This window comes from Alligator mississippiensis, chromosome 3, assembly GCF_030867095.1.
Source record: "Alligator mississippiensis isolate rAllMis1 chromosome 3, rAllMis1, whole genome shotgun sequence".
NCBI classification, from domain to species: Eukaryota; Metazoa; Chordata; order Crocodylia; family Alligatoridae; genus Alligator; species Alligator mississippiensis.
The window spans coordinates 24,249,403-24,264,866 of NC_081826.1; the positions used below are offsets into that span (position 1 = coordinate 24,249,403).

Genomic DNA, 15,464 nt, shown 5'->3' on the forward strand with positions numbered 1-15,464 from the left:
GATTTAGCACTGTCATTTTATTTGGCTTTCTGTGGAATATGTCTGATCATGTTTCTCCTTCAGATTCATGAACGTGCATTTGGGTGTCATCCAGGGGCGGTGCTTGGGGGGCTGTAGCCACCCAAAAATTCATCTTAACCCCCCTGCCCCACTGCTGCTGCACTGCAGCTAAGCCTACCCTGCTCCCACTGGTGCGGTGCTCCTGGCCTGGCTAAATAAGTATGTCTGGCCAGAAAATGTATAGTACAGACACCCCCCCCCCCCCCGCCCGTCCCCCCCAAATTTCTGTCTAGCTCACCTTGCCCCCCACACACCAGGCAGAAGCTGGTGTTGCCCCTAGCCAGTTTAAAACCTAATTTATTGGCCAGACACTTACACTTTTGCTAAGAGCAAAACACAACAGGTAAAAATGGGGAAAGTAGATTTCTTCAGGTTTGTTTTATGTATGATCCAGTAGGGGCTAGGGAGATGACAAGCCATAATCATTAGTGGATCCGTAGCAACATGTCCTATGACAACTCAGAACATGAGGATCTCTTCCAAGGTTGAATTGTCGTGTGGATGTGCCCCACCTACTGGTTGAACTGCATGGTTGCAAGTATGCATGAAAAAATTCCCGCGCAATGCAAGGTGTTCTTCTGTCCCGAAGACTGCAAGGCAAGTGACAGTGCATGGTTGATACAATCTTTTTTCCTTATTAGGGCTCTGTTTGCAGACCTTTCGTAAGCTTGAAATGTACATGCCGAACACGACTCTCAAAATCTCCCATGATTAAAGATTTATCCCACCTTGAGACTCCTCCCTCCAAAAGTGAGAGGCCTTTTGTGTCGATGCAATCTAATAAATAATTCTGAGACAACAGTATCTGCTGGTTTCTCTAAAGAAACATAATTATTTTAAAATGACAAACCGGTCCCTTTGTTGATAAATGTTTTATATCCTTGCTGCTATGCCTGAATAACTTGTGTAAATAATGTATTAGCTTGCAAACAAACTTAGCACTTTCAAGCACACACTGCCCAGCAGGGTTGGGATGCTGAAAGGCTAAGGTTATCCTCCTGTGTGGTGCTGAGCATCCCCAGTTCTTGTGGAGGTCATGGAGAAGTGACAACACCATCAGCTTCAGGTAGGATTGGACCCGGATGCTGTGATGCTACACATGTGCACAATCGGCCATTTGCTCTCAGCAGGTGTGTCGTTTCACGTGGGCTCTACAGTCCAAATGTAAAGCACACAGAATTGTGCTACTTCCCGGGTTAGACAACTTTCAACACTTGTGTTTGCAGACCGGGGGCTGTCTACTCAAAAGCCTTTCTCTAAATACTAAAGATCTCGCCTTTTCAGGAATAGTTTGTTTAGTCTGGTGTGGGGCACTTGTTTTATTGTCTGCCATATGCTTACAAAAGGGACTGTATGCTGAAGAGAGATTTTGTGGAAGTAGCATGTGAGATTCATGTGTGTGTGTGTGTGTGTGTGTGTGTGTGCGTGTGTGTGTGTGTGTGTGTTTGCAAGTGCCACAGATTTCCAGACTAAATTTCCCTTGTGAGCAAAGTAAGCATTCATGTGTATGTTTCCAAATGCCAGCACTACGTACTCAGGTTGGGCTCTGAAAATCTAGCTGTGGCCTTTTTGTCTTGTTGCATCACCAGACAACAGGCTGCCCTCAACTTCTGCTGTGTAGCAGTATTGGCTTCGATGGGTCAAAACCGACTGTAACCGGAGGGCATCAGTTGAGAACTGCGGGGTCGCATAAGTGACCTTGTAAAGGGAATTTGGCTAATTGTTAATTGCACATGATCACTTGCTCATTTTTCTCACTCTCTCAGACCTTTGTTTGCTGAGAGGAACAAATAGTAGTAAAAACTTAACTTTTTATTTCACGAAGGCCGGTGGAAATGACTGAGCACACACAGGGAGCAGATCTGCTGAGTAAGAGCATGCCATTTTTACACACTCACTTTTCAGAGCATGACCACACTTGAAACTGTCCGTGGAATGATTTGATCTACATTTATGTGACCTGAACTGGGAGCATCAGCAACCTGCTGCTCTTGGAAAGGGCGGCAGCGGTGTATTTGTTTCACATTTTTCCAAATGGAATCCATTTTTTACCCCTTACTCCCCTTCTGCTTTTTCCTATCCACACAATAAAGAGGTAATGTAGTTTACTAACTGAATTTTTGTTTGGTTTGTGGGCGAAGGTGACCTCATGTGGTTCAGAAAATAAGGGAGCACCTCTCCTCGTCTACCAACTAAAGAGGCCTCCGACTCCATATACAGTTCCCCTGGTTGTTGGGGAGGAGAGAGGAAATGGGGGAGGAGGGCTGGGATCTGAACTGATGGCTAAATTTGGCAAGTGGCCTTTCATAATAAACCTAATTCAACCACAGGTCAAAACAGTCCTAAATCTTGGCACCAAGTTTCAAAATCTGGATCCAATATTTGTGACATTCCTATTCCTATCTAAGCCTCCTATCTAGATGCTTGCGCTGGTCCCCCCTCACCACAGGCTTTGAATATATAACGGCTGATGTCGCACAGCACCAGCTTGGATTTCTGTTGTGTGATTTCTGGCATTTCCTGATTGTGGTTGGGCTGTGAATCTCATGAGACTAGCCTTTCTCACAGTATTTCAGCTGTTTTGCCCTCCCATGGTCCTCAGCGGGACAGAAAGGCTATAGAAACGAGACCAAAATGATTGTAAGAGGCTTTGGCCTGAGTTTTCGACGTAAGTTCTTGTTTCTTACTTTGACCACAGTGACACAATGAATGTGCCCATCCTGTGGAGAGCACCACTGTGCAGTGCAGGGCAAGGGCTGGACGCCGTGACTCCTGGACTCTGCTCTTCCCTTGACCTAAGACAAACTACACAGGGCATACTAACTTTTAGGGTTAGATGTCTGAAGCCTAAGAGCATGGTGCTTTTCATTAAAATGCATATATTTTAGCCTGCCACTGATATCGAAGGGATCTGTGGAAAAATGGCGAGAGGATAAGATGTTTCTAAAGCATTTAGTGATAACCTAACTCTCCTTCCCTTGCAGTCAGCTGGTGCTGACTTCCAGAGGGGTTGAGTTCAGCCAGTGCTGATCATGAGCAGCCCCGTCTGATTGCACCAGCACTTCACTGCACAGATCTGATGTTAGGTATTAAAATATTAAAGAATGTAAAATTAGCAACTCTTCTGAAAATCTGGATCCTCCCCCTATTCTGAGCTAGCATCCTTCTGCAAAATAGGAATCATATTCATTTTTGATGAACTGCTTTGAGATCCCCGAGATAAAAAAAAAAAAAATCAATGGCTTTCATGTTTAGCATCATTTGTGTCTCCTTAGCTATTGGGTTACTCATTCTCACGAGGGCTGAACTGCAGCTGACTTTTTATTTCCAAGGGAAAAAATAAATCACTTACGTGGTTCTCAGGAAAATGCCAGCTAAAAGTTCCATGGATTTTCTGGAACCATTTTTTTTTCTAAGAAGGGTCACATTTTGGGGCTGCAAACCTTGACGACATCTAGCTCCTGCCAGTAGTTCGTGTATAAAGTCCCCCTTTTTTTTTCTTAAACAAATCTAACCATTCATAAAAGAGACTCCTACATAATTGGACCCAGGGTCACACACAGTCTTTAGTTTTCCATTTTTAGATGAAATATAGCTTATTAAAATGTTAAAGAGCCACTTCTGAATCCAACATCCGTTACGGGGGAAATCCTACCAAACTGAATAGAAAATGGTAATTTAGTAGACTTTTTGAACTATCTGGTAGAGCTCTCAATAGGATGGTTCAAAACAGGAATGTGAATGCCCTCAATTAAACTTTTAAAATGTTTAATTTCTCTAGTGCTCTGTTGAGATGCAGATCTTGCCATTGCTTCATGCTGGATGTAAGGGGGTTTCATATGGATCTGGTTGCAGGATTGAGGCTTGAATGTCCAGAGAGTATACTGTATTCTCTCCGATCATCTTTTCCAATGTGAGCAGCCACTTTTCTGTTTAGACCAGTTAAAGCATATAGTAAACCTAGTTATTAAAGCATAACATGCTTGTTAGGTTGTTGCCTCGCAACATTTTTTTACACCAAGTTTTCAGTATAGAACTATTAAAAATAATTGAGAGGTATTTTCCCCCCACTATAAGATCATCTGTTCAGGACTTGCAAGTATTGCAGTAGTGGGTGCCTCACAGTAAGTCAGGGGTGGACAATTATTTCAGGCGGAGGGCTGCTTACTGAGTTTTGTCAAGCCATCGAGGGCTGCATGACAGGTAGCAAGGGGCAGATAAATATTAATTTTCTAAATTTTTTAGGGGCCCTGCGGGCCAAATAGAATGGCCTGGTGGGCCTCATCTGGCCCACAGGCTGCATTTTGCCCACCCCTGCAGTAAGTTCTTCACTTCTCTCTGCTTCCCGGGTATTCAGGTATGTCCCATCATCTCAAAATTAAAATAGGTGCTAACGAGCTAAAATACTATATTTACTTGCATACCATGCATATCCTTCCCCCAAAAATCAGCTCTCCAAAATTGGGGTACATGTCTTAAGGAGGGAGGCTAATTTTTCTTTGTTGGAATAGAATGAAGGAGACGCTGTGTTCAAATGGTATGAGAGTGCCACTTCCCCCTGGCTCAGCAAGCAGCAGTGGTGGGGCCAAGGGGAGGGACTGGCCTGCACAGCTGCTGTTGGTAGAGCACTGCAGCTTGTGCCTGAAGTGGCAACTGAACCAGCTCAGGGCAAGTGAGATGTTGCATGGAGCCTTGATGAGACTTGCGGTGTGAAAAGAGGCATTTACGGGAACTTGATATAAAGAACTATTTGCTAACTGTCTTGCAAGGATCTGAGCCTTACCACACCAGGAAGCTCCTGCTGCTTCACACAGACGGTCTCTCCCAATGAATGCCGCACTTACTGGGTACTTTGCGTTTCCAGGAGGATTTACACTGTGTCACATAATCAGCCCCTCTACATTTGATCTTCTCAAAACAAGGCACAGGTCATACTTAGGGGCATGTGGTTTGCATGAAAATGTGGCATTTTCTTTGTTCCAGAACTGCCAGGTGGATTTTCCTTTGGTCGAGTCTTTCATGCTTTAATATCTGAAATTCCAGTGGTAGGTTTTTAAGGTTAGGGAAGAAGTCGATGGGACTGCTTGTCCTCTGCAGCGGTAAGGACTTTCATAGCTGAGACGCTGGTGTTTGGGAGCGCTGCAGAAATCAGTGGCTTGAGCATGGGGAGAATGCTATCGGTTGTGTGTTTGATGCTCCGTACCTGCAGCAGAAGATTAAAGGTGTAACAACCATTTTTGAGAAGGTGTAAATATGAAGTGCCCCGCTTTTAAAGTTAGTTCACAGCCCCATTATTTGCACTTCTGTGGATGACAAAATCACCCATGTCAGAAGCTAGTGATTTGCATCTAACCTTAAATCTCCTTTACTGAATTAAGCATTGAGGAATATGTTCTGAATTACAGGAGTTTGGAGACTTGGGTTTAATTTCTGGTGCGGTCATTGTCTTGCTTCACAACCACACTATGGTGACAGCTTCCCCCTCTATGAAATGGAGGTGATACTCTGCTACCTCACACATCCAACACATTGGATATGATGCTCCATTACCTCACACATCCTCACATAAAACCTTTTTTTTATAAGAGATATTCAAAAAGCACTTTGTAACCTTCAGAGGAGAGGAGGCTTCATAGTAGTGCAAGATATTTTATTTAACTATTGTTTGTAAGTGTGGTATAAAGAACATTTGTGCCCTGACCATGGGATAATCCAAAGAGTCCTTCTCATCTTTAGCGGTTAAGATCCCATGGAGCTGTCAGAGATGCGAATCAAACTCCTCCAATCTTTGGCATTTCAGGGGGGAAGAGTTAAGCATTTGAAAATCTTGCTTGTATAACAGCCGCGTGTGTAGGTGTGGATACACATGCCTGCAAATACAAGTGTCCTTAAATAATACTTTCCTACTGTGCCAGAAAGCATTGCATTCATGTTCTGTGTTTGTGCCTATTTGAGTCCATTAGTAAGATGTTAGTGAGTTCTACATTACCTCTCCATGGACTTTCCTGCTTTTTATTTGTGCATATTATGACACCTGTAGTATTGATGTAAATGTATGCTGCTGACAGATTTCAAAACCCAAGGAAGAGCTTTGTTTTTGAAAAAATACTAAATGAACGGGTTGTTCCCAAGTGGTGCACGATGCTGTCTAAAAAAGCACTTTGGCAAAGTTTAACTCTGATATAGCAACTAGATTAAAATTCTGTTGGGAGTATTTGTTAAGCAGTCAATAGCTTTGAGCATCAAAATCTGTTTGCCAGGGAACAGCAGCCATTACTATGAAAGAGTCATAGTTTTAGGTTGCATGACCCTTGACCCCCTCCCCCCCCACCAATTGGTTTATGCTCTGAAGTTCAGAAGATGTGCTTGCTACAAATATATTAAATGGATTTATACTACTATAGTACCTGTATATATTTAGTCTAAATGTCCTGTGCTGTGAAATCATTAAAACATATTTTATCCATTAGGACATGTTTTGACTTTAACAGCTTGTGTATCAAAGTATTTTTATCCATAACATGGCACTGAATGGAATGCAACTATGCAGCCATTAAAGGCTCTAAAAATGATTTAAAATTCCTTAGGTAGCGTCCATCTGAACTGTAAAATCGCCTCTGTGTCATTACATCAGAAGGAAAACTATCTATTCTTCTCTCTCTCTTTTTTCCCCCGTTAAAATGGCCTTTTTTGAGGAGAGAGAGGATTCAGACACTGTAATATTTTCAGCATAAAAAGATGGAAAATATTTTCACCTTGAAATTAGTTGTTCAGAGTTTCCAAAGCTTCATTTCCCATGTCAGGTCTAGGAAAGAGCAGAGACGATTTGTCATTTTGTAGTGTTTGTCAGATCCAGCTTGCCTGCCTGCGTAGGATTCAGCTGCTCTTAGCAGTCATGGCTCTGCTGAGAATACAGGGTCTTTATGTGCTCTACTACTACACTTACACCTTGGCATATATGGGGATTCTGCAGCTAGGTTCACTATGGCTGGCTGATTCTACATTAATGAACCAGACTGAATGAAATACTCCAATGGCTGCCTTTCAGCACTTGGCAAGAAAATCCTTTTTATGTTAGTTTCAAGGTCGTCAGATATCATTATAGCCGAGTATTAAAAATTTCAAAGAAAGAAGGCAGTGTATTTGATTTATAGAATAATTATCTAGCTTTAGCTCTAACTTGGCTTTAGCAGTGGTTTTGCAAGCACTCGAAAATTAAATCCATTTTTTATGGCACTACAAGGTATTATCTCACAGCAAATGATAATTAAACACCTGTGAAATCAATTAGCCCTTTAAGCAGAGAAAAAAAAGTTTTCCAATTATGTTTTTGCACCTCCAAACTTTTTCTAATTCCAGAACCAACACTTGTGGAGAGGGAAATGAACTGTCAGCCAATAGCCTGTTAACTCCCAATAAGATCATCCCTAAACATTGCACAGCCTTAATCCCAACGCAAGCAGTCTGCGGTAACGGCACCCTTCCAAGTTAGATGCATTAGCCTTCAGAGCTCGCTATTACGCTGCTCTCTGTCTGACACACAGCTGAGTTGTCAGGTTTTCTACAAAGACAGTTACTCACTTTGTGTTTTCCATGCCAAGTTTTACTTGACAGTTTATTAAAAGCCAAGATACCTTAATGGAAACCAAGCAACAAGGCATTCCATGTGACAGAATGGCTTTCTCTTCAGGATCTCCAGCCAGTAGTTCAGAGCCATCTGCATTAAGAATTCATATGCTGAAAACTGGCTGATTGGTTAACAGCTGAAACTTAAAATACTGGAAAACTGAGAAACACTCTGTCATTTAGCCTCACAGTATTGTGAGGTTTTAGTAACTGTTTTTGTTGTAACACCTTTCACTGCTCCAGGTGCCCCTTCTGGAGGATGTGTCCTTCCATGGGGCTTGTAGACTGGGGAGGGAGCACTGGACATATTTGGTGGGATGCCAAAGCAGTTTTTGGCTTGGAACAGAAAAAATAATTCTGGTCCTGTTTGGCATCCCATCCCACCCAGCGGCATGTGCTCATACTGCCGTGACTGCAAGCTCTGCCAATGATGAGCTCCTGCATCCACTGAAAGATTGTGTGTGGCACTTTTAATATATATATATATTGCTGGGCCAAGCCCTCTCTTATTTATCTTGGGGTCGTCTTCTGTACTTTCAGATGAGTTTTACAGGTAGAATTTAAAAGGTGGGTATTGCAATGTGCGTTAAATAACCAGGTGGGAGAGGAGGGGGAGAACTGCTTGGCTAATTGGCAGGTCGTGGAACTGGTGTCAAGGTTCCTGAGTTCTCTCCACAGTTCTTGTGCCAGTGATCTGTTGTGTGATATAAGGCAGGTCACTCTGCATCTTGGTGTTTCCATCTGCAAAATGGAAATGCTGATGCCATGCCATCAGAATGTCCTGAGGACGACGTGAGGATCTGCACGTTGCTTTGCAGTTCCTAGATGGAAGGTGCCATGTACTTGCAAAGCATTAATATGCTATATGCTGATAATTACATGATTAACTGGACTCATTTGCCTGTCTAGACGGAAATAGCCCCGGCCTTGAAAAAGGAAGCAGGAGCTGCTGAAAAAGACAAAAGTTTAAGTAAAAAAAAAAGAAAAAGAAAAATAGTTGTACTAATGATTAATAGTGAAAATGGTTCCCAGGGTAGTTTATAATCTCTTAAATGCAGTGACAAGGGGAAATGCTTAAGCTCTAAGAAAGAATGCATGGCATGGCTGATTAGTCACTGCAGAGCCTCTGCAGACTGCTCGGACTGGTTGGGATAATGGTGACCCAGGAATTTGAAGCAGCCGTCTAATCCAAGTGCTGATTGACAAGCTCGGCACTTCAAATGGGGGAGAGGGGGGAAAGCAATGTGTTGGATCAAGAAGTTGAAATTACAGGAGGGTTCTGCTGAGCGGCATTTCTCCTTCTGATAATTGCCCACACAGCGGTTTAGTGTTTACACCTGCATGATAGATGGGGCCATCCATGTTTTCTCAGCAATGGGTGGTAGCAGGGAGGGGATATTTCAATTAAAGTGTGAATAAATTAGAATTGATTACAAATAAAGCGATTTGTTTATGCTGCCTAAAAAGGTATTAGCTGTGAACGTGGTGCATTTAATCATTATAGAAGAAAGGCTGAAAATTAATAAAACACTCTGCTGCTTCTTATGGAGGTATGTGAGCATTGGGTTAAATCTGTCAGGGTTTTTTGTTTTAAAAATGCAACCGCCAATTGAAAAGCATATGCCTTTTGTGTGCTAAAGCTTTTTAATGGCACAAGTGAGGCACAATCTGAGCCATCTATAAAATTGGCAGCAATAAGTTATGACCCCACGTGAAGGAGCACACAAATGTGAATAATAAACGTGGCCCCCCTCAGCCACAATTACTTGGCTATGAAAGCCAAAGCTGAGAGCAACCTGGAAATAGATATCTTCGAAGCAAAATGGAAGACTTCTCTCTCTGTCTCTCTTCCTCTCCCTCTCCAAAAGTGTTCCCACAAGCACAGCCCTGAAGATTAACTGGCAATACTGTACTTAACCATTAGCTACAGAAAGAATGTAACACCTAAATAACAGTAATAACTAAGAACTGCCCACGCACGTACTAGCCACAAAATAGAAGGATAGGGTAAGGAATACAGCCTGGACTGAAAGCTTGCTATGTGAAAACTGTCGGCTGGCTCTCCACTATTTCAGTCATAAATGCATTAAAAATGACTTGGCTGGGTAAACAGAAGTCACCTGGCTACATGGAGAACTGAAAGGGTGTTTAGGAGTAGGTGGAACTCCACGTTTACAGAAACCACTGAAGTACAAAGTTAAAACATCCTCAGACTTCCCAAAGTCCTTGAACAGTACTGGTTCCTTTAATGCAATTCTGAATGCCAGTAAACCTGACCTTTGCCAGGAAAAAGACTTATCTGAAAGAACCTCTTCCCAGTTCCTAAAGATATTTATTGATAGACACACACATTACGTTCTACCAACACCTCACTGTGATTAGAGATGGCTGTTAAATGGATAAGCATTTTCAGCTTTGAAAAGCATCAAACTATCATCCCATCCAAACAGTACTTAATCAAGACATCTTGAAGATAATGCCAAGAGCATCACTTACAGCATATGTTAACTTCAAGCTTCATATAATAAGCCATTAAGAAAAAGTAACTGTTTTAGCTCAGCCTGGATTGCCTACTCCGCCAAACTCTTGCTGATCCGTTGAATGGGGCCCAAAACTCTGAATGCCAGTTGGCAAAGCACACGGCTACCTTTCAGATTCCAAAGAATCCAGGTGATCAGAAATCACCATATCCGAGGAGGGGTCCTTTTGATGATTATATCTGCTGTTGTCCTGGAAGGATAAGAGTTAAGTTTGTTGTGTGAAACTTGTGAGGTTAAAATTTCAAAGGGTAACACAACATCTGTTAATCATCAGTAAGGAAGGGAACCTGTCTGGGTGCATTTTTTTCCTTTTCTGTACTGAGATTTTTCTGAATGAAGAGATGCAAACATCTTTTACTAACGATTCCCAGGGTGGCTCTCCTACCCGTATGTGCATTTTCCTTCCCACAGTGAACTCATCGGCTCACTTCTTGTTGGAGGAAGCAAATTTCTGTCATTTTAGGCCAGAATTTTCCTTAAGGAAGATGGCTATTGAACTGTGGCAGCCTGCCCCAAGGGCAGGCAGGAGAATGCAAGCCTGAGCATGTTAGGGTACTTATGTTCTGTGGATTTGGTGGTAATATTAGTAAGGGAGACCATAGACTTCAGTGGAGCTGCCACAGTTGATCCCAGTTGAAGTTTTGCCCCCAGAACTGCAAAGGCCTGAGTCTTCAGCCAGCTCCTGGCTGGCCATTGATATGTTATACATCTGGCCCTAAACAAGTCATTTAGTTTCTCTGGCTAAGTACAGACAGTCAACAAGCCTGAGGCTGAATCTATTTAGTCTTTGCAGGTTAGTCTAAACTGCAGAGATTAAACTGGGAAACAACTGGACACGCATTCACTTTTGATTCAGGAAATGCAGCCACATGCCTGCAGTGGTTGAAGCCAGGGGGCACTAGAGCACAGCTCTCTGGCACACAGCCAGCATGGGCTGTGTTTTTGATTGCTCTTCCTGCTGCCCCTGAGGTCTCTGGGATTTGCAGTCCAGAATCACAACAACAAGACTCTGCATGGTTGCTCATCACTTCCTCTTCTTGCTTCAAGGTGCCTCTGGCATTCGTAGTCCACAGTCGCAGCCAGCAGTAAGTTTCAGTAAGTTTAGCAGCAGGGCAGCTCTGTACTTGGGGGAAGGTGGGTTTAACCCCCACCCCCTGGCCCCAGACCCCAGCTGGGGTTTGCCGGGGGGGGGGGCAGTCCCTGCCTCCCTCCCCACCCCAACCCTTCTCTGCTGGAGCAGACAGCACAGCCCAGCCCAGGGTTGGAAAGTATGCTGGGGGACTGTGATTTAACTTGAACTAGGAAGGGGTCTGGGACAGAAGTTTTATAAACTGGTTTGACCCAGATCAGTTAAGTCTGATATTATATTCAACCAGGTTTATCTTAAACCAGTTTCAGCCATTTTGATACTGGTTTATGTTCACTGAACATCTGTTCTGTTGCAGGTTTAAACTAGTTTCTGATCACTTAAACTGATTTATGTGTAACTTCTGTCCCTAGCCTCTGTGCCTCAGTTCCTCGTCCAAAATAAGGATAGCAGCATTTCTCCATTCTCATTAGATAAATACGTCCTCATTAAATAAATTGTGAGGAAGCTACAGTAATGTTGCAGTGAACATTGCAAAATTATCTGTGGTTGGTTGTGGTGAATGTGGAAGTATCCTGCACCAGACAGATGATTAACTGGTTCTTTTGATGGGTCTTTTCCAGTTCCAGTTTCTACAATTCTGCCTTTCTGGTGAAGAATTAATTTCAGGTCCCAGTTCTGCAAACACTTAGTGCATGTTCTTAACTTATACATGTAGAAGCATGGGTGACTGGTGCCTCCTGAGACTGGGGGGGCACAGTTTGTGGGCGGTAGGGTGGCAAGCAGCAACTGCCTGCAGATGCTGGCATCAGTGTCAGCCAGTGCCTCCCCCCGTGTCCTCCCTACCAGTCGCCTATGTGTAGAAGTGCTCTCCTGTGCAACACCTGAGATTTTTAGGTGACAATATTATTTCTTCCCCTCCTTGGGAAAGAGACAGATAAACTTTCCTCCCCCACAAAACACATGAGCTGTGCTTTGCATCCTGCATAGCATTTGCCTCTTTTCCCTTGTCAGGTAGAAAAGAGGTGCTTGTGCCCATGTCTGAAGCAGAAATCCTGTGTTTTTTTTGTCAATACACAAGAACCCCCTGCCTCTCCAGTGGAAACATTTTGATGTCTGTTGTTCTGTGGTCTGTTGTGCAGGAGGCAATAACTCGAGTCTGTACCGAACAGAAAGGGCACCTGATGAATCACCTCGCACTTTCAAATAGGTTCCAGCAGGCACATAAGTGCGTGTGTCACGGCTCCCACTAAGCACATTTTCAACACTATGGTTTGGCCACATTCATATATATTCATTCTTTCATAGTTATTGTTATTGCTGTTTTTATTTCCTTTCAGCTTCTGAAACTGCACCTAACATTTCTAGCAATACTATGCAGTTAACACGAGGCCTTTTGTTCAGCATATAGTCTATGGACTGGGTTAATTTATCACATCACATTTTCTTAAATCAGTCGTCTCTAAATGATACATAACAAGGTGAAGAAAACACAGGAATTGCTAAAGGCTGCAGAGGAGCCTGCCTTTAAATGTTCTCACTATCATGGTGTCTCAGGTTTTAAATATATGTTTGAGACGTCTGCATAGGAATTCATAGAATCATAGAGAAGTACGGCTAGGAAGGACCTCCAGAGGTCATCTAATCCAACTCCCTGCCCAAGGCCGTATCATCAGTATTGTATGTGTATGGTGTGTGGTATATAATTTATTACGCAGTCCAGGTTAAAAGATATGGGGCCATATGCTCTTTTCATTAAATCAGTGAATCCACATTGCCTTCAGCATTTCATGAGAACAAATGGGGGCAAAACTTAACCTACCACATTTGAAGACATCAAAGAATGGATCTCATAATCACAGAGGTTACTTTAGGTATATTAAATTGGGAATTGCTCCTTTACTGCTGGTATCAAGGACTGTACTGAGTCACCTTAAAACATTTAACTTGTAATCACAGTGAAATTTAGTCATGAGAAGAACCTGTACTTCAGGGGTGGGCAATTATTTTGACCAGAGGGCTACTTAAGGAGTTTTAGTGGCTGTCAGGGGCTGGGTCAGCACCCGTACCCTGCTCACCAAAACTTCCTAAGTGGCCCCTGTGCTTGGCTGGGTGGATGGGATGAGGCTGAGTGGGTGGGGAGCAGCGTCCGGGAGCGGGATAGACAGCTGGGATTGGGGCCAGGGCTGGGATCAGGATTACGTGGCCATGACAGCGTAGGACTGGGGCTTGGGACAGAGCTGAAATTCACTCCCCACATGCCCCCACAATGGGTGCCTGGTCCATGGACAGGGACATGCAGGGAATGGATCGCGGCTCCACCCCAGGCCCCAGCGCTGCACTGTTACTGCCCGGTGATCCTGGGGTCTCCAGGCAAACTGGCTGGGACCCACACAAGCAGGGCTCACAGCCGAGCTGATGGGATGGGGCCCCAGGTGGGCTGGGAGGATGTGGGAGTGGGACGGGCGGGCAGGACCAGCCTCATGTGCCACAGCCCAGACTGCCTCCCATGCCTGGGCTGGGCAGGGCTGAAGGACCTGCTGTGGGCTGGACAAAATCCCTTGGTGGGCTGGATGTTGCCCGGGGGCCGTATTTTGCCCACCCTTGCTCTAGTTCAATTCATTAACTGTAGTATGACTCTTGCTGATGGATGGTTCTTTGCTCTGGTTTGGCTCAGGTCATATTTGGGGAGTATTTCTGGAAGCGAGCAGAAATGTTGCCCACATACAGCAAGGTTAGGGTGAAGCCCTCTGTGTGTGTAAATATCTTGCAGATAAATTACTGGATGACCGTACTTCTCATGGTCTGAACAATACATCACGGGGCAGCTTTTTCAAACACACAAATGGGAATTAGGTGCCCGCTGGTTTTCTGTGGAAGATATCACTTAACTCTTTTTTGTGCTTTTGAAAACCTTCCTCCCTAACAACCAATCAGTCATAAAAAGGTACCTAATGCAAAAAATTGCTCTTTTACCAGGGACTTGCTTTTAATTTTCTCAAGTCCTCTCTTTTTTTTCTTTTCCCATTGCAGCTCTGCCATTGACATTTTCCAGGTCTTGTTGCAATCCAGGGTATTAACAGGATTTAACATTTTTTAGCTAACTAATGATGGAGATATATGACTGGCATATTCTAGCCCTACGGAAATATTCTATTTTTGGTGTTTATTAAACTTTCCTGTCATATGATATACACTAAAAATGATGAGCTTTAGATTTCTCGGTATGTGAAAACTGAACTTTTTTTTTATTCCAGCTTCTTAACATATTCCTTTGTGTGTTGCATCACTGCAAGCTGCCAAACTGGGACTTAGTTGCCAATCCATATTCCATGTTAAGAAAAAAAAAATGCTGCCACTCAGGGGGAACATACATTTTTTATTTAACCAAACTGGAGACCTGTTAAAAAATTTTCCACTTTGAAGTCTGTTTTGTAGTTTTAATTAATGCAACGATGGTTTTTATTTTACTCTCAGTGGAGATAATCTTAATCCATTCACAGTGACCTTTTCTTGTGCAAATTAGCTGTACACGCTTGTTTAAGCAAATGGGGCTTCACAAGATGTCTCTTCCTAATGACGGGGCTTATAATTGAAAATTGGCTTACTCCCATCTGTCTGGCCTGTGTGAGAATATAAAAGTAGATCTGGACTTATATGTGTATATACCCTCTTTCTATATGCATACCAAGAAATTTCCAATGCCTGCAGGCTATGATTAAATTAGATTATTAGTGTTAGAAAATTTCAGTGCCACAAGTTACTGTCAAAGTAACACCTGTCTTCAGTGTCGATGGAACTCCTGAGAAATGAGGGATATTTAATCTTGATCCTTTTGTCTTGGCCCCAGCAGGCTGGCAGGGTCAGTGCCATTTACAGTTCCATAGGTTTGCCAGAAGTACAATTAGCTAATAACTGGCTTGAAACTGTTAGAATTTGATGTGTGTTTTTGGTAAATGGCTTTGAAGTGATTGATGGAATCAGAACAAAAACAGTAACATCTAGCTTAACGCTTTAATTTTGAGGAACAGGGGTCAATGGAGCTATATGGTTAATTGTCCAAATGTGTTTCTATGCTTTTTTTTTAAGCTGATGTTTCCCTGTCTCCTTCTCCCCACCAATACCCTGCTATCACAGTCACTGAGTGTAAA

At 43.2% G+C, this 15,464-nt stretch overlaps 1 protein-coding gene across 1 annotated transcript in view; it reads left to right on the forward strand.

The window, feature by feature from the left end:
- Nucleotides 1–15,464, forward strand: part of EXT1 (exostosin glycosyltransferase 1) — a 246,426-nt gene that overhangs the window by 192,915 nt on the left and 38,047 nt on the right. The window lies entirely within an intron of this gene.